Source organism: Cinclus cinclus, chromosome 6 (genome assembly GCF_963662255.1).
Source record: "Cinclus cinclus chromosome 6, bCinCin1.1, whole genome shotgun sequence".
Classification (NCBI taxonomy): Eukaryota; Metazoa; Chordata; class Aves; order Passeriformes; family Cinclidae; genus Cinclus; species Cinclus cinclus.
The window spans coordinates 23,062,784-23,089,396 of NC_085051.1; positions in this window are offsets into that span (position 1 = coordinate 23,062,784).

Genomic DNA, 26,613 nt, shown 5'->3' on the forward strand with positions numbered 1-26,613 from the left:
AATCCAGGCAATCAAGTTAAAATCAAATTAAAAAAAAAAGAAAAAAATAGGGCCCAAATGTTCTTTGAATATTTTTTTAATTAATTCTGTTTTCATTATTTTTTGCAGCTGCTTATATCCCTTCAGGTTCTGAGTAGAACTGGAGGCAAAGAGCTGAAAAAAAAATTGTTCTTACGTAAAACACAGTGATCTTCCAAAATGTTTTCTGCAAGAACTTAAGAATTTCTAGCACATACTCTGTTGGGGTGGGGGGCAAGGAGCAACATGAGAGAGGTAGGTCAAATACCTCTTTAAAATTTGACATGCTTTTCAGGGTTCAACAATTTATAACCCAGTCATAAATCTGTAGTAGAAACTTCATGTGAAGAGCTATTTTTTCCAGTATTTCTTATTTTAATTTTTAAACGCCTTCTGAACACAGCGTAACTATTCAGTGTGAGAATTACAGTGCAAGTTTGAACACTTAGTTGGCACTAGCATTGGGATATCAGATGTTCTTATATCCTTTGGGAATATTTGGCCTTTGAGGCTGCCTGGAAAGGGTGCACCGCTGAGAATTTATTTTCAAAGCTTCACATCATTCTGAAGAATGGCAGAGAATTCATTATTTTATTTTATGCTTCGAGAGATTATTAGAGAGAATTGCTTCTAGTTAAATCAGTTTACTCATTTCTCATTTTAATTATGAGTTTGATGTATTCTCATTATTTCTGATATAAACTTCTCTATTTCCATCTTTGCAGAAATTCCAAACTCTGCTATACAAGGTTTTGAGCAGACTGCTCTAGTGTGCCCTGCTTTGAATGGTAGGATGGAGTAGGTGACCTCCAGAATAATTTACTGATGTTTCTTAGTCTATGGTTCTCACTGAAACTCTTTTTGAAATGCTGTTCTTGATAGCCTGGAAGTCTGTTTATGGCCAGAATATGGAGCAAGTGCTAATGAAGTTATTTATTCACTTATTCAAAACCCATTCTACCACTTCCCTTAACTTGGGACAGGTTTTCTATAAAATCAAGACTGAGATTTGAGGAATTTAGTTTAAAACTTGTTTGTGTTTAAATGGCTGCACTCTAACTGTTCTGTTCCAGCATGCTGTGCTGTAACTCCACCCTGTCCTGCCCTGGTCCAGTCAGAGATTGCAAAGGTTCTCTTTCCTAATCACCCTTACAGTGCTTACAGAACTTAGAGTCTTCCCAGTGACATGCAGGTGGAGTGTCAACATGTCAAAAATATGCCCAGGAATTATTGGCCAAATGTCCTGGCTAAGGACTCTTCATACTTGATGCATGTTGCCAACACCTGCTTCTGGGGACCAATCTCAATGTGGTCACACTTAAAAACAAGTTGACAGAGCGGTGAAAATGTGACTTAGAATTTTTTGTTTTCCTGAAACCAAGAGATAAAACCAATAGGTCTTACATTCTGTTCCAACAAAATTGAAGTACAGTAGGAAAGTTTTTCTAAGAGTTTTTCATCATGGTTTCTTTGTTAAAGGCAAAAATAGGTACACAGGGAAATTGCTTTGCTTATGTTAGGGAAAAGAAAGAAAGGAAGAAAGGAAGAAAGAAAGAAAGAAAAAGAAAGAAAGAAAGAGAAAGAAAGAAAATAAAAGAAATAATATTGTCTTCTAATATTCTTATAAAAATACTGTATGCTTCAGGCTCAGGTTAAAATCTTCCACTGAAGCAATGATCAATATTTATTAACAAAAGGGATTAAACAAAAATTTGGATGATCTTCTTTATTTGGAGGTTATTTGGAGAACTCTTATCTATCCTTCTTAACCTGGCTGTTGTCCTACTGTATTAACCCTCATCACCTGAACATTTTAAAAGTATAAAAATGCTCATTATCACATTTTTAGGCTATAAGAATTATTTTTCCTTCTTAAATTTCCTTCTTCTTGATGTTGCTGGTAATGGTGGCCCCACTGCTGTCATATACAACATATCATATTGAAGTGACTTTTGACATTTCATATGGTTTTCTGTGTCAGTTATACTTTAAGAAACATTTGTGGGCAACTCAATAATTTCTGGGTAACTCAATTACAGATGAACTTAAATAAACTTCCCTTGTTTAAGAAGGTGGGTGATGCTAATGAGGTTTATCTGACTCACTTGAAAAAGAGCAACTGGACCCTGCTCTAGAAGAGCTGTGTGCATACAGGGAGTAATTTCATATATGGTGTCAGCCCTGTTGGAGCCTAACTTAGGACTGGAACCCTGTCATAATGAAAACATTAGACAATGCCTGGACTTGATGTAGCCTATCTGATAGGATCTACACTGTGGCCATCAGGTATTTTTCCATAGTCACTGATTTTTATTTTTAGTTCAATGTCTTATTCATTTAACCACCCTTAACATCAAGTTTCTTAAACCGGAGGGAAAACAGAATTTTTTTTGCGGCCAAGACAGGAATATGAATGGTAACATGGCGAGTAATAACTGACATAGTTATTTTATAGTTATATTATAGTTATATTATAACAGCCATTCTGTCTGAAAAATTAGTATTTTTTAAGTGAAATAAATTACAACACTTGCTGGAAGGAATCATTTTTCTGGAGAAGTAAGGAAACTGGGAGGAGATATCATATTCCCCTGTTCATTTTTAGAATTTTGAAGTGAAGTTATTTCTTTCCAAAGAGCAGTTTTTCTGCCTTCTAGAAAAATCCTCTGCATTGACTCCATCCAGCCCTTCTTCAGTCTTGCACTGTGACCCCCTGCATCTCATTCATTTTTTGTCATTCTTCTTTCTGCTGCCTTCACCATACCCAAAAATTCTTTAATTTCAAAGCATATGTAAATGTGGCTTTGTTTCTAAACACTTCTCTCCATTCTTATTTTTTATAGCTCTGTCACTTGTCTTTACTATAGTTTTTACCTCCTTATAATTTCTTACTAGCTCTGACTCTCTGAGAAACACAATTCTTACATGTATCCTCTATGAAGGACTGCAGATCTACTATCTCTCTTGATTTATCTTCTGTATATAGGAAAATGGATGAATAATATTATTCTGCCTGGTAATACAAGTATTCATCCAAGAATGAGAAGGAATAGAGCCTTAGAAGTTCATCCCAGGAGCAAAGAGTCTGTAAGAATTCAGGTACACAGAATATTTTTTATTGTATGTAGTACCCACGTCACATTAGCCCTTTTAAAATGCAAGGTGGATATCCTCTTAGTAGGAACTTGGACCATGTTTTCAGTATATCAAGAATTTAAAAAACGCTTTTCCCCTTATTACAAGCATCCCACTGCCCTTATTGTCTTCTCAATAATCATGGAACAGTTGGAGAACAATCGCATGTAAAAAAAAGAAAAAAAAGAAAAAAAAAAAGAAAAAAGGCAATTTCCTGTTCCAGCATGGAGTATAAATGCAATTTCAGTGTCTGGCTTCTTGACTGTAGTAACCTCCTCAGGCTAAATTGAAGGACTTCTTGCTGGGAACTAGGATTGAAGAGAAAATCCCCTTCTCTTACAGATACAGAACTTTTTTTGGGTAGCATAGAATGGAGAAAAACTCATTACAAGGTCAGATGTTGGTGATTAAACTGTAGGAGGAAAATTACTTTTTCAGGTTTTGTGTATGTTTTTAGTAGAGAAAAGTTTTATCAAAATCTATTGTATTTTTTGCCATACTTCACCTGCAGTTCTAGGGTATCGGTCAATATATTAGAAAAACAGCAGATGCATGATTTGCGCAGTTAATGTGGCTGCTCTTCTGTCTACAGCTCATGGAGTTAAAATAAGGTCCATGGTGTCCTAGCACAGAGTCAGTGGGAAGTTCTGGGGACACTTGAAATAGCACCAAACTTCCCCATTAGATTTGCCAGATAAATTTAACAGTTCTGTGCTTCTGTTGAGTGTGGGGGTCATTTGTGTTATGGATATTTATGGTGGAATTAATATACCAGGAGTCCTCAGAGTCTGGGGTCCTAATCTTTGATTGTGGCCAGTAAGAAGTGATTCAGAAACAGGTAAAAGAAAATCTGATACCTATTCAGTTAAAAGGCAAGCTGTGCTTCTCAAAAATTCTTCATTGTTCCCATCTTCATTACCTAACATCCCTTACCCATAAACCAGAAGCAAACAAAACCCAACCAAAATAACCCCCAAAACCCCCAACCCTTTAAATGTCAATCCACCAATAAGATGGTTTAATAAAAGAATCTTCTCTCAGAATAAAAATTCACAACACTGAGACATCAATTAGTGCTTTTCTAAGCAAACTTAACAAATTGTGCTGGTTTGGTATGGAGTTCACATACTGCTTCTCTGTGAGGAATGTCTGTGATTCCCCAGAACTGGTGGAGTATGGTATGGCATGAAGAGGCTGTGCTTTTGTTCATAAAGGCTTCAAAAGCTAGGGAAAACACTGTTAGAGAACTCCAGGCTGCCTGACTTTTATCTAATATAATGGATGGCAAACCCAGGGACCTGCTGGCAGCATTTGGTGTTTTTTCAAAAGTTCAGAGAAAATTTGATTCTTTTTCACAGCGATGTCAGTACTCTGAAGTACAATTTTGGGTTTAAATTAAGATTAAGTAATTATATTAAAAGTATTAGTTTTTAAATAAGTTATGTGACAAAAAGTCACACAAAAATATACCCAGTGCACTTTGCATGGGATGTTCAACTGTCATACACTGAGTACGCCAGGTTGAAACTCATACTCTAATTTGGATTTTCACAATTCTTACACTTGCCTTTATATAGGATTTCATATTCTTAACTGTACACCCTCTTATATGGTGTTCTGTCATTTCTTGTCACTTAGAAGTCTCAGGTTTCTCTTTCTGACTTGTATTTTAAATTATTTGTCTGATATTTTTCCTACTACCAGTGTTGTCTTAAATACTGGATGCCAGTGGTCTTTCCATATATAAATTTGTCATGCAACCTGTTCAAGAGAACAATGTACCATGTTAGATTTCCCCTTTTCAGTAGTCTACTTCAATTTTATCATCTACAACTTCATTCAGTGAACTCTCAAGATTTTGCTAGTTTCTAGAAGCATTTTTAACTTCAGGATATAGAGTCTTTTAATAGACACCAGAAGACTTAATCTCACTACCACTTCCCTAAGTACTTTGACTAGTTTATCACTTATGTCAAGGTTTAATTCAGGATGGGTCTTTATAGAATTGCTGTAGATGATTTCAGAGCACTCCTCTCTTTGTCCTCTTCTAGTCCCTGCCTCTAGAGAAAAGGTGAGATGGTTCATATTTCTCTAATCCAGGTGTTTTTCAGCCGTGTATCACATGATAATCCACTTTGACTCTTTTCCTTAGTTTAAATTTTAATATTCAAACTGAGTTTTATTTATTTCTCTTTGGCGTTAATGAGCTTCATGAATTGATAACTTTATGGGATTTGCTGATGTTTCTATATCACTGATTTCCATAATTTAAATTCAATTACATTTTATTTCTTTTAACTCTCTGAATGCTTTTACAGTAACTGTTTTATTTAGATCTCTAATGCAATGTATTATTATTTGATTGCACTCTGTTGGTCTTATTGCCAGTTTGTAAAAACATGCTGTCCTTTTCTTTCTCTTTCATTTTCGCAGAAGAAAATAAATCTGTTTCAAAATTTATATTAGTACAGTATCCCCTTAAATAGACAGTTTTCTCTTGGAAGAAATCTTCATCTGTTCTGACTGCCCATTGTCACAGAGTTGTGAGGTTTTAGACAGAAGTGGAGCAGCATTGCAGTGGTCTATAGTTTTCAACTCCCATTGCAAGTCCCTTATTTTATAACTGGCTGACTTTTCTACTCTATTCCTCTGTATAGCCCATTTCATTTGTCATACCTAGTGCTGGAAACCACCTTCTGTAAGTAATTAATCACTCCTCACCTGGATCATTTTATCTCTTATTGCTTATTGCTCCCTTCTGTGGCTGTCTTCATATCCTTTTAAAGAAAAGATAAAAATTTAAAAATGTCCCAAACCAGATTTTTTTTTTCAGGTATTTGCACATGTGAACCAAGACTGGATTTTGACCAGGCTTCTAGTAGCTAAGACCAAACAATTTTTTTTTTTTCTGACAGCCAGCATGTGTCTTCCTCCAAATTATTATTCTCAATAGATACTTTAGATTTCAGCTACTGGTATTCCATGATATCTCATGATCACCTGAGTGATTGCTTTTCTAGCCTGCCTGTGACTATACAACGTGGCAAACTTTATCTTAGCATTTTAGCAAACCCTTTCTGGTGAAAATCAGAGAAATTGAAAAGGAGGTATAAAGTCCATCAGATTTCCTCTCAATAAAGCAATCCCTATTTATCAGCTTTACAGTTGTCAGCAGGCTGGAGTACTGGTTGACTGTAGCCATTAACATCTCCAAGAATCTTTCATCTCTCCCCCTCTTAAAAATTACAAATTTTCTCAAAGACACTGAAATCCTAAATAATCTTTCTCACAGTTGAAAAAATAAAAGAGCAAAGACAAAGGTAATGACCAGTATTTATGTGAACAGTTGGGGTTAGGGGAATGCAGGGAACTCAGGCAGTCCTTCACCCTCAGAGTCAGTGCGACCTACTCTTTTGGTCACTGTCCTGTACTTCAGTCTCTCATGTAACCACAGCCCAGACTGGGACCTACCTGGCCTCACAATTAGTTCAGCCAGCTCTCTAACACCTATGGGTGGATATTGTCAGGGCCCATGAATTTGTAGGGGTCAAAAACATCAACTCTTTCTTCACTGATGGTGGATCTGTGTTTTCATCAACCTGGATTTTTTTGTTCACAAGGCTTGAGATGCAACAGTGCTGGTAAAGAGAGAGGGGAAGAAAGTGTAGGAAAACTGCCTTTTCAGTGCTGGTGACTACTTTACCTCTCCTGCTAAAGTGGGCCAATATTTTCCTTCTGTTTCTGCTTGAATTTCAGGAGGTTGGTACCACTAGTAGGTGTCTCTCTTCATGTGCTTGGGTAGCTTGTGCTACCCCATGCCACATTATACCAAGTAATACACCTATATAGGGACTGAGTAACTTCAGAGGCAGCCAAAAACTGAGACACATCACATAAGGATGCAGAGAGCCTTTAGTGGCTGTTGGATGTTCAGCTTATAGTAAGAATGAGATGCTCGGACTCCAACTGTGTCCTAGCTCTTACATACATCACAACATGATGGACATCTAAACCCACTCTCTTGGTAACCAGGAATACAAGCCTTAAATACCAGGAAACTGATTCTCCTGTGGAATGCTCTCCATTAGGATCACTCTTCAGCTGGAGGGGATGTCAGATGTAGTACACAGATGTGGCAAAGGTGATGGTGATTGATGATGATGATGATGAGTTAAACACACTTTTGAAGTTTAGCCACACTTTTTTCCCATTATAAGATGCTTGGAAATTTATGAAAGGATATTTCAATAATTATCTAAAGTGCTAATCAATATGTCTGAAAAAGTACTGAAAAGAATGTACTTTCAAACAAAGCCTTAAGACTTGAACAACTGCACATTAGATCAAGGACTCAGTCTCAAGTTCAAGTCAAAATTTACACGCACAGCCCCAGAGCTCAACAGTTCCTGAAAAATACTCCTTGTATTTTCCTTTCTTCCCAAGCTCTAGCTGAACCTGTGCTTATTGACCTTCAAGGGACACAGCAATATCTTTCTTACTCAGGCCTTGCCTGAGGGGTGATGCAATGACAGACTGAATTGTCATTCTGGGAATTTGGTTGGCATTGTGTCAGTTTTGCTTCACATCAATTTAGATAACTGTGGCTTATCGCGTGTCTCTGTGATGGCATAGGTGTATGATATATACAAAATGAAAACTAAATATGTAAATATATCCCCGTGACTCTGGCAGCAAAATTATGTAAATGTCAACTGAAAAGCTCTTTCGCACCATTGAGGATTAATGTGTGCATGTTGGGATTTTTAACCCTCTGTGAGAGAGTCATATTGTCACACAGTCATATTATAAAATACACTTGCAGTTGCTTTCCTTGTGTGCAGAAATAATCCTATAATGAATAGATATCGCAGGATATGGATTTAAGGCTCAGAACAAACATATCTGGTACACTAGTTTCTTCTGTTCTTCATTAATTTTGTCTGATAACCATAGTTGCAGTATTAAATACTGTGACAAGATGCAGTATTCATCAGGCAGTTCTGGACTCAGAGGTTGGATTGATTACCAGAAAGCATTGTCAATTTCTAGAGGGAAGTTTGGGAAAAATAAGCTATTGTGCAAAGTTCCATGATTCAAAGGCACCTTTCTTTCAGAACCTCTTCTGGGTCTATGTTTTGGGTAAAGATGTAAAATTTGGAAGTAGAAAAGCCTTTACAGCAGGGTATATCTGCTGTGAAATTCATATTAAAGAGTCCAAAACTTGATCAAATTACAGAATATAAACTTCTAAGAGTTTTACAGCTATGATCTTCAGCATGCTTAATCCTTTTATAGCTCTTATTGTCAGGAAAATCCACAAACGCCAGAGGCTTATGTCCAAAAAGGAGACAGAGGAGTCCTGTAAGGTCCTGCGACTTCATTCTAATAAAAGGAGAGAGTCCACCGGAGCACACGCCCGCGGGGTTTTCTCTCTCGGGGTTGTTTCTGGAGGGCACAGCCTCCTTTTATCCTGAAATCCCGGCCACGCGTTGCCCTCTTCCTTTTCCCAATGGCTGAGGTACAGGGAAGGCTCAGCCTTCCCGAACCCCCTACAGCATATTCCCCCCTTGATCCTACCATTTCACCCCAAAGCTCAGAAACTCAGGCTCTGCAGACCCTTGTCTGTTCCAGGAGCTTGTCTGGGCTCTGCAAAGAGCCTGCTGCCCAAAGTAACACGAGAGAGACACTGGGATCCATTTCGAAGACGTTAACACCCACACCTTCACCCATCAAATTGTTTGTAGACTTGGTTTATCTCTCACTCCTGAAGCCCACAGCACATGTCCATTGCTGAACAGAAGGAATGTGCATGACTTATTCCCTGACATCTCTGTTACAGCACTGGAGTGTTCATGTAGAGCTACACAGTCACCTTCTGCTTAGACTGAAGTAGAGTGAAAACCTAAAAGTTAGAAAAAAAATCTGCAAGGATTCTTTTCTTTGTGCAGAAAAGAATCTATAAAACTAGAAGGAGACTGAAGATGTTGGAAGCTGACAGCTGAAATAGGTGTGTACAGGGTGTCCCTGGCTGGAAGGCAGGGGTGCTATAACTTAACATCCTTGAGAGAAAAGTAGCAAGTGAAAAATATCTGTCTGGGAAAAAATGGTGCCATGTCCCTATTGCAATAGGAAAAAAATTGAAGGTCTCATCTGCCAAGGAGTACTGACTGGGAAAAGAAAATCAGGAGAGAAACCTGAATGAATTACCATGAACAAACTGATAGGATGAGGAGACAAAGTAGGAGTTGATGGTTGGTAAGACACCATCTGATAGAAAGAAAAAAAGAACTGTGAGAGGAAGATCTGGTCTGATTCTAGTAGGATGTTGGCCACATGCCTAAAAATTGTTTGGTAGTTTGTTGTTGTTGTTGTTGTTTCAATTTATTAAAAAAACAAACAAAGCAGATTAAAGGCAGGAGGGAGAATCCTGTAAGACCTATGAAGCACTTGACCAGAAAAAATCAGCAGGGATGCAAAGAGAATAGGAAGATGCTGACACTACTTTTTCCACAAGCTCAAATGCTTGAGATACATGTCCTGACTGAGAAGTCCAACCCCAGAGATGTCAGCTGATTTTACACGCAGCATTTTCTGGCTTTCAACTTGCTTTAAAAATAAAAGATATCAAAGATTCTCCAAAGTTTAAAAAGTTTTTGTAGTTTATAATTAAAACTTAATTTCCCACTTATGAAACACTGCTGCTTCAATGTGGTTACCTCATTTCCTTGCCATAAGATCTCCATTTTTTTAGCATGAAACATGCTCACTTGCTGGAAAAATACTCAATACTTGATTTTTATCCTGTTATTCAGCGTGCGTTACAGAGCTTATAAGCAACCCCATACTATGAAGAGTTGAGATTTTTACCCCTCCCTTTGTAAATATTACAAACATATGTAAATGCATTATAAGTGGTAAAGCACGTAGTGTCATAATGTGAAGAGTTTTTGTTATTCCAGTTGACTGAGGGAGAGCTTATTCACAGAGACTGAGGTGGAGAGCATCACGTGCTTGTAGCTGTACACCACCACGTGTCTGTGGCACAGCTTTGAAGAGCTCTCTGCGTTGTATTGCCTATTATGTGTTCAGAGCACAATTCAGTTCCAGCTGGAAATGCTCAGCTGCTGCTCTGAGCGGACCTGGAGTAGCAAGGCAGGCATTCAAGAACTGAAGGAAAGAGCATATAGTAGGTGCTAGGTTTGAGTGACTTGCCTGATAGAGCCCAAATACTCCGTATCAAAGAGGGGAAGATTTTGATTTCATAGAAAAGTATTTGCTTGGCCTAAACTTGAAATTGCTCTTTCTCCTTCCGCCATCTCTTTTTTTTAAAAAAATAACTTTTTACTTTCCATGTTTTTCCTTCCAGTACTCTTCTCCATTAAACAGTCCTACTTTTCAGCAAAGGGCCTTCTTTTCAGGATTAATTACATTTAGTAAAATGTTATTTTCCTTTGTTTTGAGACTGTGAGTAAATAAAGTGAACTATTGCAAAGATTTCTTAGCATTGAGGCAGTGCAGGAAACTAATATTTTTAAGATTAAGAATAGTCTGGGAAAAATGTTGCAAGAAATATACAACTAAGTGGAAAGCATTGCTAATAATCCCAGTTTTGAATTCTGAAGTTAAAGGAAACACCATTAGGTAAGAAGGATACCACCAGTAAGAGTTGTCAATTATGCCAATGTCTTGTCAGCTCAACCCTTTTAATAAAACATTCAGGAAATGCTGTAAGGGAGGTTTATTTTTATGCCTCCAAAGAGAACAGCAAAAGGAAAAAAATCTGTAAATGCTTCCTGTTATATCCTCACATAAATTCATAATAAATTGTTAATGTTTTATATATAAAACTACTTACTTATTGAAGGAAATCTTGACCATCAAATCAGCCATGGTTAATTCATTCCTACCAAAAGTGAGAAGACCAGGTGGAACAACACAGTTGCACTTGTTAAAGTCACACTTATTTTCTACTCCTTTTTCCTGCTGTTATGCTCACCCTTCTCCTTCTCCTTTGAGTTCCAGCCTCAGTGGTTTCATTCTGATATGCAATGGGCAAGGCTGTGGTGAGTCAGAATTATGTGGTGTCCTTTACTGGAGACAATTGATGTTCTTGTCTTCTTCCACTGCTCAGGATCTGTTAGGGGTCATTTTTGTTTGTTGACACACTTTTATATTTTTGCTCACCCATTTTTATTTTGCAGCTTCACAATATGCCTGAATTTACTATAGATGACATTTTATGTGATGTAGATACTATTTCTTTTCACTGTAAGCCCTAACACTGGTTTTGTCAGCTTCTAGATCTGCATTTCTTTCATTTCTTTAAGCATTGGTGAGCTGTTTACAGCCATGTTGTCTCCAGTGCCAAACCTGTTGCTGTTACAGCAAAATCAAGTAAAGCAAAGCAGAGGAAGGACAGGAGGAGTTCAAACAAAGCCCAGCAAGACCTAACCCTCAGGGCTTCCAAACTTACAGAGCCTGTGGTCTTTCAAAAAATACCCTGCTAGCTATGGGAATGTCATAGTGCTGGGCTGCAAAGTAACATTAGGTTGCTGAGAGTGACACCACTGGGTGGTACTGGTAAGGTAATTAAACCTGACCAAAGGCATCATTACTCCTCCTGATCTGTGCAGGAGTAATGCTGCCATGAAGAGCTGAGATTAACCACTATTCCTTGATTTTCACAGGTAAAACATCTGTAATATAGATTTCTGTGTTGTAAGTCTATAATGTTTTCAAAAAGTAAAAAGAGTTGCACTAAATTCTAGAGTAAAAATTACCCTTATGAGTCAGGCCTGTCATCCATGCATTTTCTTTAAGCCAGAAGCAGATGCTTCAGAGAGCAGTGCAAGAAACCCCAAGGCAGGCAATTATGGAATAGCTCGTCCACATGGAAGGCTTCTTCCTAATTCTCAGCAGTTAAAGATTTGCTTGTTTACTGATGCATAAAGGTTTGGGGTTTTTTTCCCCTACCTATTATAATTGTGAATGTTTTAAGTTTTCATATAAACGTGAAGTCTCACCTTAGAGTCCTAAACTGTTGGCATCAGTGATTTCTGGGGGTATTTAATACCGTAGCTTAACTATGCAGTGTGATAGAAACTAAAATATTTTATTGTTTGTTTTAATTGGCACTTGCTGCATTTCAATTCCACTGAATGTACCATTGCTTTTCTTTAATTTGGAAAGTAGGTCTTAATGTTCCTCAATGACCCATGGACATTTTTGAAAAATATATAGGGAAATTTAAGTTCTATGTTTATATGCATTAGATTTTTCCCCAGTGGGAAATCTCTGATTTCTCAGTACTTTAGGAATACCTTCCAGTTACTAAGGTGTGTGTGAAGGTAAAGCAGCACTTATTTAAAACAAAAAAAAATCCTGATGGAGATGTAAGGATTCCCATTTACTCAGTTGTTTTCAATGATTTTCAGGGTTCTCTGTCTGGTGTCTCAGTCCCTATTGGCCAGTTGAGTAGAAGTAATGTTTTTCTCTAGTGTCAGTTCTCCAAACGTGCTGGGAGTTTGGGAGCTCCTTATCTCTGTCTACTAGACTGTTCATGTAAATACTGATGCACTCTAAGTTTTCATCTTCCATCATATTAAAGCACAATGAACTAGCGACAGCCAGCCTCTCTGTCTATGCAGGCAAGTGGTTAAAAGTCACTTTAGGAAACTGGGACAATATTGAGTGTGGCAGTTCTTCATTGACCTGTAGTTTGGATTCTAGACTGCTTTTTCTACTCTCTATAGTATGACATAGTGTTCCTACTCTGTTTCAGATAATCACTTAGCTTAAGGGTTTATTTTAAAAGTAATTTGAAAGCTCATTTTGAAAGATTTTTATATGTTTTTTTTTTTAATAATAAGCAAACATTTTTTGTTCTCGTCCATCTTTTGATCAGCTGGTTTAAAACAGTTTCCTTTTCTTTAAACAAAGCATTCTTTGTTAATTTACACAGTTTGGACCCTGGCGAAGGTTACTGGTGATTACACTCTCTTTAATGTCTTTAGAGGCATTGTTATGTGGTCTTGCTTAAAGTGTATCCACACACAGGATTTGCCCTGTGAAGCATTATTTCAGATCTGTATAGTTAAAATTTAACTTGAATTCCCTGTTCTATTTGGACCCTACTGCTTCCAGTTGTCTTGAAAATTGTGCTAAATAATTACATTCGACCTGGAGAGCAGAAGGCTCTGAGGAGACTTTATTGTGACTTTTCAAAACATAAAGGAAGTTAAAAAGAAAGACTGTTTTTTTTTTACCAAGGCTTGTAGTGGGAGGATAAAAGGCAACAATTTCAAACTGATAGGGATATATTTTGATTGGACACAAGGTATAATATTTTTTTCATGAGGGTAATGAGACACGGGAACAGGTTACCCAGAGAAGTACTGTCAGTACCGGGTGGCCTCCAGAGATTTCCTCCAATATGAATTGGAGGACCTGAGACAGTATTTAGTAATTATTGGCCATTGGCATACCTTCAGGAAGAAAATGCATGAAGTGAAATGGAAATAACAAAAAATTTCTATTCTCAGCAAATCCCATGTTAGTTTCTAAACCAGGACAGTGTATTTCCCATAAATCACAATAAACTAGTAATCTGAAAAGTATTTGTGACATAATAAAACCATACAGCGTCATGTAAAGATGGAGTGAAAAGTGGAGTGCTGCTGCTGCAGATGTCATGGCCAACAGGAGAAAATGGATCATGTATCATTTCTCTGTTCTTTATAGAATGCAGCCTTTTCCCCACTGAATGAATTTTGAAATCCAAAAACTGATTGCAAACTGTTTAATTTTCTGAACATAGGGGTTGAGATAAATGGCTTCAAATGGTTCAGCAAACCTTAAAAGAAAGTAGATCAGAAAAGAGTTTTAGATGAAAAGACACTTATGTTTAAAAACATGAGCAATCCTGCTTAAAATTGTCTTAAAAGAAAGACTTTTGAAACCTATCCCCTGTGCATAAGACTTCACAATTAAAACTCTGAATTTTGTATTTCAAGTTTGGAAGATTCTAATAACAAGGAAGCTGTACAGTGGTTGTTAAAAATTATTTTGTATTTGCTGAAACCACTATTACTATAGATCCAAATTATTTTCATTATTTCTTGGTATCATTAAACTGCGGAGAGTTGAAAAAGCTCAGAAATAATTAATGTTTTAAGGGTAACTTTGAGTAGACTGTATGAGGGAAAGTACCTGAGAGTTATTCAGATGAGATTCCAAGGCTTATTTTGTAGAGTTAGGTTATATTAACTTGTTAGACATTAACTCCCATATAGGTCTTGGCTCACAGTTTTGTTATAGATGAGATGTGAAAAACATCCATTCTGCTCAGTGCTTTACTGTAAATATGCTGGTGTTGAGCTAAGGGATACATATGGATCAGAGAGTTTTGAGTGCTTCACTGCCTTGAAATACATCTGGTCCTAACCCAGATTTTCACCTGTGTCTATCAGCCAGCCTGTGTTTATCCCAATGGGACAGATTCCCTGTCAGATCCATCAATTAGATATTGTATCATAACCACATAAATCACCTGGGTAAATCAGGCCAAGCCAGAATCAAATTCATTTTACCCATTAAAGACAGATAACATCTCGTAAAATTCATAATATGTCAAAGCTGACACAATCTTCACCGAGAAAATAGGGCATCTATTTACTAAATGGAATAAATAAAAAGAGGGAAAAGAGAATTAAACTGGCATCTCTGCTATCTTTAGCAGAGGAAAAAAGACTTGAATGTTATACAGTAAGTGCAGAGAGCTCCCCTGCAGTGCCCTGGTGATGCCCTGCTCCCATACAAATCTCTTCTGACAGCTGACAGCATCAGCAATCTCTGCATCCTCCAGTCCTGGCTCTTGAGCCGTGAGTTCAGCTCCAGCTGTGAGCATTTCCCAGGCACAGTCTAACTGCCTAACCAACCTGCTACAGGCAGCACTGAGTACATCATATTGCAGAATAGTGTATACAATTATTACATTTGCCCAGCCACCACTCCATTCTGGAGACAAACTCTCTACTGGAGACATTCAAACACTCTTGGCCCTCGATATTTTTGGGACAGGGATGCACTGATCCTGTGAGAGCATCCCTGCCCTCGCCTGGGTGATGCAGAGAATTTGGCAAGTATTAAGAGCCACATCTCCTGTTTCACATGCTGTGAGCGAGTCTCCTCCCCAGCCTGCAGCCCTGTGCTACCAGCCAGCAGCTCACCCAGCAGGGAGTGCTCCAGCCACACATGCATGGCACAGAGCAGGGGTATGTCAGTGATGGGGGCTGGCTTGGCAAGTGGCTCTGGGGGGTCCACCAGCCCAGCACAGCTCTTCTCTCCTGCACAGGGCTGCAGATGGTTCCATGCAACTGCTTCTTTCACCCTGGGCTCTTCTGCCTCAGCAGACAAGCACCAACTTCCTTCCACCCACCACCTCCACACTCGGCCATGGCATCCCTGCTGAGTGCTGTCCTGTGGGATCCCCTGGGCTGCAGGACCCTCTGACCTGGGCAGGCTCTGGGACCCCAAAAGTCCACCTGGAATGCTTCAGCTTTCAGAGAGCTGGCCTCAGCCTCTTCAATGCTGTCATTCTGTGCTCCGGGGCACCACTACTGGAGAGACAGCTGCTTTCCCTTTCTTTTTACCATTGGTACTTCTACTCTTCTACAACTGGTTGGTGTCAGGTCCTAGGAAATAATCTAAGCATATCTAAGTTTTAGTGTCAAAGCTGGCCCCTGAAAAAGCTTCTGAGGATTCTCATCAAGCATACAGAATCAACTGATATTGACAAACTCCAGATTTTAACTGGTACATTGACTATGAGAAGTATGTTAGTAAATACTAATGAACAGCTTCAAATCTTCTGCTAAGCAGACAATTCCTGATATATAGGTGATGGTTTGGTGTATAGATCCATGCAGATTTCCTTCTGCAACGTATTCAAAAACATGTAACAAGAGTTGATGGAACTACTCGATACTTTATATGTGATAACATGTTACTTTTCTCCCAGTCATGGTTTCTCATTAATTTCTTCTGATTTCACCAGAATATTATAGTTTTCAAATATGTGTGTTTAGAAATCTGCAGAATCTCAGCAAATATCTTCAGGGTACTTGTTTCAGCTGCCAAGGGCATACAACAGGTCACTTAAATCAACTAGAGTGGTGTTTCTTTCTAAGGAAAAAGCTAAGCCTTCTTAACCAGGAAGAGGATTAAAATAAGTGACAGATATAATGAATTCCCATATTTCCAAGTAGGTAGTTCCTTTGCTCTTCTGCAAACAGACATTCCCCAAAGAATCATATAAATAATAATGTTTTGCCCTCCTATTTTGGAGCATGAGGAAATACAGCTGTGCTCTGACCTGTTGCAGGTAGAACCACACACAGACCAGGTTTGTTCCCCCTCTGAGATTCTGAGCAGAGATATTCTGGGGTACATACAGATCACAGAGCTGGTATTGTGGCAACAAATAATCATAGGGTGGCTGTCAGGGTATAGGAAACAAATACTGCAGAGGCTATAGATGAAGTGTTGGAAATTCTTGGGTGTCTGCATGGAAAACACAGGGGAAAAAAAAGGACATGCATGAAGGTGTCCATAAAGGACAGTGGAGGAAAAAATTGTAGAAGGATTTTGGAGAAGGATAAATTGAATTTGTAAAAGTTAATGTTGTGGTTAATGAACCACTCATGTGGCATTCTGCTTTGAGGGATACAAGGGTACTGGATCTTTGCCAACCCATTCTGTATGGATGCTCTTTGAGAGGAAGCTGAAGTAGGTACCATGCCTGATCACACACTAGTGGAAGACAACACACATTGATTAATAATATGTCCAGTTCTTGTGTCCTGAGTGGGAAGACAGTGGCGAATAATTCTTTCCTGTTTAATGATATTTTTGGTTTATGAACCTAAAGACTATTTAAAGATTGATCTGGTTTCTGGGAGCCAATGCTGCTTATGCCATACAAGCCTGAGGATTTTGTGTAGGAAGATACAGCTGGTAAAGTTAGGAAGCACAAAATGCTATCTTTCTACTGTCCTAGTAAGGCCAACATAAGTGAATGTCAAATAGCTCAGATGATTACTTATCCTGGGGAGCCATTATAGGCAGTAGCCAGGATTAGGCTTTCAGCTGAGACATTGCTCCTGAGAATCAGAAAATGAGGGATTATTTAGGTGAAGCGATGATGGCTGAAAAAGCATTATGAAACCTCAGAGTGGGAGGAAAACGGCCAAGGCTGGAGAGACAAAACTGAATAGATTAAAGGAGAATTGTTAAGATAAAAATGGCATCATAAAAATATATATACCTGTGTTACTAAAAACATACAGGACTATTAAAATGAAAGGTCTTTCAGAAATCGAATTTATCCTTCCACTTTCTTATTTTCAGATAACAGTGTTCTATATTTCATTTTGGGAACTGGAGACTGTGTAAATAGATTTTTAATAACTGTTTAAATTTGAACTTTCTAAATTTAAAAGAAAAAAATTATTCCTTTATGATGCTTTAAAGCATTTCATGATTGAGCTTCAAATGAGCATTGAAACCTATAGCGAGCACGCCTCCAATATACATCTTGCTTTAAACTGGGTATACAAGCTGATTTAAACAGCCACCATTTCCAGATCTCTGCACCATGAATGGAAAATGGAAAATCAACCTATTAGGTGATTTAAGAATTGAATACTTAGTTATTTCTGGAAGGGAAAGGGAAAGGGAAAGGGAAAGGGAAAGGGAAAGGGAAAGGGAAAGGGAAAGGGAAAGGGAAAGGCCCAAGTAAAATAAGCTTCCTTACAGAATATGTGAAAAATAATTATTTACTGTATCCAGCCTTGATAAAAGAGTAAAGGAAACAAATCTTAAGCAGTGAATAGAATATTCACCTTATCAAAATGTACGGTAGTAATGTTTATCCAGCAATTTTAACAATACAAAGGAGAAATACCCTTAATGCATCTTTTATGTCTATTGGTTGCATCAGACTACCAAATTCATGTTAGAATTACAATGTCCAGTTTCTGAGATACTCAGGGAAGACCCAGCTCCAGTTCTCTGGGAATTACAGTTCTGCATCCCCTCTACCCAGTATTTCTGAAGCAACCTCTACTATTTAATAGCAGAGTAGAAAAGACCTTGCATTGTCACAATATCCAGTCACTTTGTGCTGCACTCAGGAAAGGGCATCTACTGTACCTTCATTCTCATCTGCTTTGAACTAGTGGCTAAAGAGACCAGCACTACCTCAGACTGATTAGGGCTCATTTCAGATGAATACTTTACAAGGTCATCCATATCCTGCAGGAGTGGGTAAAGAATGAAGCAAAAATACATGATCGTGATGAACACTAAAGGGGCTGTATTTTCCATGGAGAGTGCCTCTGCATTACAAAGAATTCATACAGATGGTTGTGAACGTTCATTCTTCCAGAATCAGTTTTCATGAAAATTCCATATGGCCACACTGCACAATTACTGTTTGCTTGTGTTTATGCTCACTACTGAGAATCAGCACTGAATTACAGTGACATTCAGGAGTGATTTACAAGAGAGGCCAACATCTAGGAAATAAAAAGCTTGCATTGTCCTATGTAATACTTATTGGGTATCAGTATAAAGATTCATGGAAAAAATCTCTATAGCCTTGGATATGGTTTGTGGAGGACAATGCAACAGATTCCACAACAAAATAGGATTTTGTGAGCCATGAGGAATCTTTATAAGCCATAAAGGAGACAGCAAAGAGGCAATTTCATTGAAGTATGTAGACTTAATAGTATCTGTAATGTCAGTGTGAATTATTAGAGCAATTCTGGCCCTGATGGCAGAGTGGAAGTTAGAGGGGGGAGCATGAAAATAGGAATGTTATAAGAATTAAAAATAAAGAGTTGGATGGCTTATCACTTGGAGTGTAACTTAAAATGCTACTGTGTGAAAATGTTCCTCCAGCTCAAAAGCATCTGCTGGAGTCCTTCAAGAAACATAGTTAGACAATTAAAAGCAGGAAAGAAGCAGTGCTTTGAGGTCAGACAAGCTGCTTTCAGATTACTTCCAAAGGTGTTTGGGGTTCAGTAGATCAAGAAAATTCTTGTCAAATTTTCCTCCTTTGGGAGTCATGGAAATGAGAACTATATTTGGTTTTCTTACCAATAAGTCAGAATATCAAGGTCAATACCTCTGATATTGAGGTCAAAAGTAGTTTTTCATTTATCTTTATAATTATATTTAGAAATAAGGGAGAAGATGCAAAGTAAAATGACCTACTCAGGGTCCGAGAGAAATCAATGGAAATACTGGGAATAGACATAATACTAGAGAATTAGCAGTTGTCTGTTTTAACTTTGGATACAGTTTTGAGCCCAAAATTGTAGAAATGGTTCAACAGTTGAATGAAGAAATAGCCTTCTAGGATATATTATTGGGTTTACCTCCCTAAAAAAAGATATGAAATAGGATAAAAGGATAAAGGACAGTACTCTGGCAATCTGCATAGCTGGCTGTGCACAGATATGCACAGGTTTTTCCTTCTTCAGATTTAGAAATTTCACCATGACAGTGAGCACTTAGGACTTTTCTCACAGCCTGCAGAAGAACAAGCTTTGAGAAACTCATTTACTGTCATTACATGAGCCTTGGTTGTAGACTACAGGCAATCCCCTATTTACTTAGAGCTGCACAGTCAATTTATAACATCTTTACTCTGCATGAGTAGCATGCTAGGAAACATTCATTACATGATACATAAAATGCACCAAACAGCATGACGTTATTTTACTTCCTAACAAACTGAAGCCTCCAGCTTTGTAATCAAGCTTCTTTCAGGGAAGGACATATTTGATGACATCCAGATTTTGCAACTTTAACATTAAAACCATGTTTTGTTTAATCAAGAAAAAGGGAAGGCCAAGAAAGTGATTCCTCAGGCTTTAAATAAAGTATTAGAATGAGCAGGGAATTTTCAGGTTGGTCAAGGTGATGAGAAGGCAATAATATTGTGCAGTCTAGTTTGAATTGGCAGAAACATTTTGCTTGGGATTGGAGAGTTTGGGGCAGAAAGGGGATGTGTTCTCCTTTGAAGTTTGGATGGCAAGGCAGAAAAAAAACCACTTTGAAAGCTATCTGTGACTTCTGTAGATTATTGATTTTGTTCTTTTTGTCCCTTCACGAGTCAGTAAGATTCTTCTGCTGCATCTCTGATCTGGCTTCGCCCTTGCATGCCCAAAGTCCAACACAATGTGGTGGCAGATGTTGTAGAATGTAAGACTTTCTATGGAAAGTGTTTCTGCAATCCCTGTGTGAGCTGACATTCCAGGAGGCAGCCTCCTGATACAAATATGCATTTCTAGAATGAAAATATCTGTGGATTTGTAAATGTCACAGCAAACTTTGATCTCAGGGTGAGTTTAGCTTGCAGAAAATCTTAATCGATGTAATTTTTACTGTATTAGAAAGAAAGACACTGTAGGATTAAGAGTTTATGGTCGATGCTAAATGAGTAAGCAACCAGGGTCCTTTGCAGCAGAATAGAGCAGTATGCCTACACTTTGGGCACTTCAGTGGAAAGAATTTATTAGGAAAATGAATTTAGAGGCCAAGAACAAAAGGGTGCTTCATGGGAAAATGATGTACAGAGAAGCACAGGTTCCAAGCTGCTGTTTTTAAGGAAAGATGAGAGGTGTTATATGTGTAACCTTGCAGACAGCTGGGGCCTGGTCTTGCTGCTAAATAACTTATTTTAGGACTTCTCTACTTTATAACAGAACAATTGAGCGTAAATTAAGAAAAGAGAAGCGGAGGATTATACGGACTGTGTGAACACATTATTATTACTGCTGGAAATTTTCAACATAATTTCTAACATGAAAGAGATTCCATGCCTAAAGCACATCTTTTCGGAAAAGTATTAACTTGAAATTGTTGCCACTGCTTTTGGGTTTTTTGTTGCTTTCTTCTCATACCCCAAGGGAAATAAATTAAAGTCCTCTTACTTTTTCTGGCAAAAATTCTTGGTTTAATTTTTCAGTTTGATTCTTATCTTTAGAAAAAAAAATGTTTGGAAAACAAGAATCTTTCTTTAATATCAAAAATACCTGCTGGTTAAAAATAGATTTCCCTGAAGGGAAAAAAACCCCAAAACAACTCTAAAGCATTTTTCAGAGGTCTTTGATAATTTTTCAGATTGTACTTTTAGAGAACATAAAAAGTAATAAAAACTTAAAAAATAATAATCCAAGTTGTCTTAAGTGAATGTAGGTTGACTGGTATGAATTCTTGGGAGTTTGTTTTTTACTGCTTTCCATAACAGCCTTCTCAAAACGAAGTTTCATTTGGCTATCAGCTTGTATATAAAAAAAATATAGAATTTGTTAATTATCTGAAAGTTTAACATTGATAAGGAAAATGTTGATTTTCTTTTATGCTTCACCTTTTTCTATGCCATTTGATAGCTGGCTAACAGAATATGCTCTCAAGTGTATATACTGCTTGACAGGTCATTTATGCCTGTGGAATGTATTTTCTACAGTCAGGGAACATAACACCTTGACACTGATAAGTATGATTTAATTTTTAACTTCCAATTATAGATATAAAACTTCAGTTAGTTGGGTGGGGGTTTTTTTGGTTGTTTTTTGTTGGCTGGTTTTTTTTGTTTTTTGTTTTGTTTTGGGGCTTTTTTGTGGCTGTTTCTTTTACTTAATACTATATTTTTTTTAGTAAAGCTGCAGGAAATTCAGTAGTTACGTGTTTCTGCCATACTGCAGTGTTTGATGTCATTTTTTTTTAAGCTGTCCATATTGCACACTGCACTACAGTACAGAGATATCCAATTCTATCCTTAATGAGCTACCCTAGATATTGGAACCAAACTGTGCAGTGCATCAGAATTCAGTAAATTAACCAATGCATAACTCTGTCTCATGTGGTTAGACTGCAGTCTAACTGCAAATGCAGTAAAAAGAATTACAATTGAAAGTAATAGATCACAGAAGGCAAAACCTCTATGGAATGAACAACACAGCTCTAAAAGTCTGTGAGTGTTGGTGGATGTGAAGGAAAGTGGAATTAATGGCAACGCTATGTGCCAGGATGGTCCTGGCAGTGTTGCTGTTAATGGTTTAGAATTTAGAAGTAAAGAAGAATTACTTGCGATTACAGTTACAACAGAGCTACTGTTTGTGTGTGCCCTAAAAAAGATTGCACAAGGATGCTGCTAAACAAGGAAGCTTTGAAGGAGATTTCAAAGTCAAGATGTGCTGGTTGCACTGGTACCACATTGGGAGAGCTGGACTGATGGAAGCACTTGCATGATGATGGCAATTTCATGGAGGGTGTTAGCAGCGACAGACATTGCAACAGTGCTGGCTGTGGCACTGGCATGCTCAGGATACCATGCACAGAGATGTCATGACTATTTTTCTGTAAACTTTTGCTGCGTTGTCCTCCACCTGCCCCCTGCATCACTAGAAGAGATTATACATTTCTCATTAATCACCTCTGATATGTGCTTGGCTTCTTATCTCCAAGAATAGGTTTCTTAGAGGATGCACCATCTTCTGACTGCAGGAGATTTCAAAGTATATTCACCAAATATCTTTCATATAAGAGAGAAGCTTGACAGCCTAAACTCTAGCCACTTGACGTTTGCAATCTCTATAGTAGGAAAATATTTAAAATATCTTGATCATCTCTGTGACCCTTCTTTTATCAGCTCCTGAGTTTCTTATCACCATACTTCTGCTACAGGAGTATTCCATTGAAAAACAAGATTTTCTTGCACAGAAATATATTTATTTGAAGAATATTGACTAAGGCAAGCATCTTACTGCCTCCTTAATGTAAACATGTTATTGCAAGACATCCACTCCTGAAATCATGGACAGCCTTGCTGAAGATTCATTTTACAACAGAAATGTAATTCAATGCCTTTTTTCAAAGGTTTTCAATGTGTTGTCATTCAATGTGTTGTTGACCCACTGGGTACTGGGCACAATATTTGCTACAAATTCTTGTCAGGCAGAACAAAGACACCTTTCCACATATCAGGGAACTCTTATGCTTCTATTGTATAATCATCTTAACTCCAGCAACTAGTCCACCACTTAGGAGTGCTGGCTAACAGGCCCTTAACTTTTACAACCTACTTCATCAAGCTCCCAGTCCACAAACTTCTCAAGTGTTGGTTAACAAGCCCTCGACATTTACAGCACAATTCAACAAGCTCACAATTCTAACAGCCTTCAGCATGGAGTAATGAGTAGGATATGATAGCCATGTTTTGCCAAGATAAGGCAAGGCAGGGGGAGAAGAAAGGATATCCGCCGTCCTTAGATCCCGCATTGATGCTGCCCCATGGATGGACAGGAGGGTGGGGAAGTTGAGGCAGGCACACTGAGAATGAGACTGCTAGGAATGACACCAGGGTTTTCAATTAGCCCCTTGAAGGGCTAAGGTTTCTGGGAGGAATCCGGTTTCTGGGTTTTCCCCCATACCGGATCCATTCTGGTCAGATTTTCAGGATATACAAGCTGCAGAACTTTTCCAAAACTGTGAATTAAACCAGATTTTAGAAAAGTATTGAATCTGACTTCAATATTTTGTGCAGTTGCAAATCCCCATCCCCAGATAAATTACTTCAGCTTTTAATTGCTCTCGCTGCTAAAAAATGGCATCTCATTGCAAGAATTGATCTTACTCCAGTTTTCCTGATACTGAATGTGGTATTTTTGACAGAATGCTTAAAAAGCACTACCCTGCATAACTGTTTATTAGTACCTGATGCATAAGTGACCAATTTTAAGCCAAGGCATAAAAGCATGCACAGGCTGTAAGCTGCAGTCAGAAGCCGAAGAGGTAAGCAGATGGATAACTAGGCAAACACAGCTTGTTGCACACTGGGGAAGGGTAGGGAAATAGCACCCTCTCTAGACAACCTGTTCTCACTGATGTCTTTAAGATAAACAAGCATTAAATTTTCTGGATGATATTAAAGGACAAAGCTTAATGACCATGGAAACAGCAGTCTTGTTAGAGCTACAAAGCAGGTTTTACTTAAAGGATATCATACAGGAAAATAGAACATTCCTTAGGCTGAGCATAACACAGACTTCACAGAGAACCCCTCTTTTGGCTACTTTTCAGGTCCCATCCTCAGCCTTTTATTGCCTTGGCTCTTGTCTGAACAGTAGGGATGGAGCAGCTGTAAGTTAACAGCCAGAAGCAATTTTCATTGATCTTTCCTGCTCTTTGCAGTATTCCACTGGAAGCATCCCCAGGACACATTTCTAATATTTTGCCCTTTACTTTGGGACCTTAGATTAATGGTGTTATATAATTGCCATTTCTTCATCATTAATACAATAATGGTGTGATGAATTTTACAGTCAAACAGTCTTTAGATCTTGCTGTGGGGCAAAAAAATCCTCCCATTTCAAAATGAAATTGTCTTTTCTTTCCCCAGACCTATCGAATAGGTGTGTTTCTGTGCCTTTGCAGCCTAGTTATGACCCTCCAAGTTAAAATCATTTGGGGGAAAAGAGGGAATACAGCAACCCAATAACATGGCAAGCATTTTGTTCACTGCTCATTGAACAATAAAACTCCCATACAGCCCAAGCAGCAGACAAGAATCCAGCTTTTTTATCTGTGACTGCACTTGTATTACCACACAGGCTCTCCAGGCACTGCCTGGTTAAATCTGCAAACTTCAGCTGTTGTCAGATTAGTATGAAGACTTTGGTATTACTATCCCACACTGACCAGTGCTTACCCAAATCAGGAATGGATACAGGACCAGAGCAAAAGCAGCCAGGGAACATTCCTTATCAGCAGCTGGATAAAGCAACCTAATTTTGGAGCACAGGGGAACCTAGTCCTGTGCAGCTGGACTGAGGCATGGCATGCTTCTCCAGTTCAGGGCCTACAGTTTTCTTTAAAGCTTCTTTAACTTGGCCCATAGGTTGGTGGCTATAAGGTGGGACTGAATCTCAGCATTATTTTTTCCCTCTGTCCACCCTCACTAGGAGGACCAAGCTATGCAGGGTACAAGGGACTGGAGGGACACCTTAGTAACTGTGAGGAAGACACTTCTACAGAGGCAATTTCCAAACTTGGGCAGAATAAGGCTTCCTGACCTCATCCTAAAATGTGTTATGATGCAGTGTGATGAGACAATACCTTCTGCTTCTCCAGACTGCCATTAAACTGGGCAGGATTTCCAGTTGCTGTGAGGTTTGAAAGTAGAGCTATCAGAAGCATAGATATCAATAGATAGTTCCAATGTACACAGCAAGAGATTTCCTATGCATGATGTTGAGTTGTCAAATCTATTGTTGCTTTCTATTTATATGCTTTTTTATGGTGATGAAGGCATTCTAGAGATTTGTACAAACATTTGAAAACTCAGGAGAGCTGACTTCTATAATGTCTTCTACCCTTGGGACATACAGAGGTGAACTATCTAGTCTTCCTCATATTTGTCATGGGATTAAGGGCAGATGGCAAAGTGAAGGTACTTGTCCAAAGTACAGGCAGCTGTCTCAATCAATACACAGCAAGTAACTGAGTCTTGGATCAGTTCTAAATAAAAGTTCACACCAAGAGCTTATGACTGATAATTATCAAGTAGGAAGCCTTAGAGGAAGCCAAGGGAGGGGCCACAGCAGGTGTATAGTGTTAGCTGGTGTCTCTCACACTCCAGATGACCCCTGCCAAACAGATCTGTTCTGTGACTTCCCACACCTGCAACATGCTTGTGAATGGTAGTGGCCAGTTGGTCTTAATTAGAGAAGGAAGTGATGCATAAAATAAGTTGTTCTCTTGTTTATTACTGTCTTTTCCTTGCTCTGAATTATTGATCTTACACCTAAGCAGGATGTTTCCTGGTTTCCTTATTTAAAGTTGCAGTATTACAGGAAATAGATATGTTGCCCACTCTGCAGAGGTAGCAGGATAATTTGTCAATTAGAAATAATCCATTCTAGAATGACTTTTATGTTTGTGCTATTTCTGAAACCTCTTTAATGAGATCTGAGTTCATCTGTGTATCAGCTGAAGGAACAGATATTAACTGTCCCATATGTACATCTTGAAATGAGATGAAATGCAGTTTGTCTTGGAGTGTAAGCAGTGGGGATTCCTGAATTTTACAGTCAAAACATTTCTGTGAAGAGGTTTTATTTTTCTATTGTTCTTAATCTTGTATTTGAAAATAAATCTGGTGCTACACTGCCAGGCTTGGATAGAGAAGCTCTCTGTTTACCTCCTGAATGGGAATTACTTGGCTTGATGGCTTGACGGTTTCAGCCCTTGCCAGTATGCCTCAGTTTTGATGAGAGGAAATCACATCTGGTCCTGAGGAGGATGGAGGACAAGTTAAAGGCTGCTCAGTCCCTGGCTTCTGAGTTATTTTATCCAGGTTTGTGAGGTTATGTCCTGGTGAAAAATCAC